A 1,103-nucleotide genomic window follows, 5' to 3' on the forward strand; every position below is an offset into this window, starting at 1 on the left:
ATGAGCATTTTAAAAATCCATTATATGGGAAGTTGAGGCAAAAGGATCCCCTGTGATGTCAGCCTGGGCAACACAGTGAAAGCCTATTGGAAGGATGGAAGCAGGGCAGTGGAAGGGAGGAAAAAAGGTGGGATATAAATGCTACCATCATTTTGGCAGTATCTTGAAAAGTGAAACTGGCACACAGAAGTTGACCTGGCCATTCCACTCCTAGATATTTCATCAAGAGAGATGAAAGTCTGACTCTATAAGGACTTGTACAGGGATGTTGATCACTTCTTTGTAACAGCCCAAGTAAGTACTGGTACTGTTTTACATTCCCATCAGCAGCGTCTGAGAGTTTTGGTTGCTCCTTATCCTTACCCACACTTGGGATGTTCACTCAGCTGTAATTGTTGCCATCTTGGCCACTGCATAGTGTTATCTCATTGTTTTCCTCCGTGTTATTTTTGCTCTTAGTAAGAAGTCATTTTAAAACTTTTATTCACAAATAAAATACAGTAAAAGTGACTTGAGTGTGCTAACAATCCAGATATCTAGGAACAGGTGAATGGAGAAACAAATTATGCAGTATGGATACACTGGAATATCAGCAATAAAAAGGGAGAAGCTTTGGTCCACTCAAACCCATGGATAAGTCTCAAAACGACTATGTGGAGTGAAGCTAGGGAGGGGCAAAGGTGTACTATAGATTTGCCTTTATATGAAATTCCAGGAATGCACATAATAGTGTCAGAAATCAGAGTTGTGGTTGCCTGGGGACAGGAAGCAGAAAGCAGCGTGTTCCCTGTTCCAATAGTTTAAAAGCTCATTAGAGAAACAAATCTGATAGCAATTGGGGCTGGGGATTTAGCTCAGTGGCACAGAGCCTGCCTGGCAAGTGCAAGGTGGTGAGTTCAATTCCTGGTACTGGGAAAAAAAAAAAAAGTCTAAGACATTGAAATCAGTTACAGAAACAGGCCATGCAAGACACATTTGAAAATCAGACTCTGGATTCTGTACACAGGAAATAGATGGAACACGGTTTTGGAAGATCTCAGTGCTTGTGGAGATTCCTGGTGTGACAGTATCTCTAACTTCCAAGGAAGTTGCTGAGACATGAG

This window comes from Chinchilla lanigera, unplaced genomic scaffold (genome assembly GCF_000276665.1).
Source record: "Chinchilla lanigera isolate Chin_1 unplaced genomic scaffold, ChiLan1.0 scaffold00045, whole genome shotgun sequence".
NCBI lineage: Eukaryota > Metazoa > Chordata > Mammalia > Rodentia > Chinchillidae > Chinchilla > Chinchilla lanigera.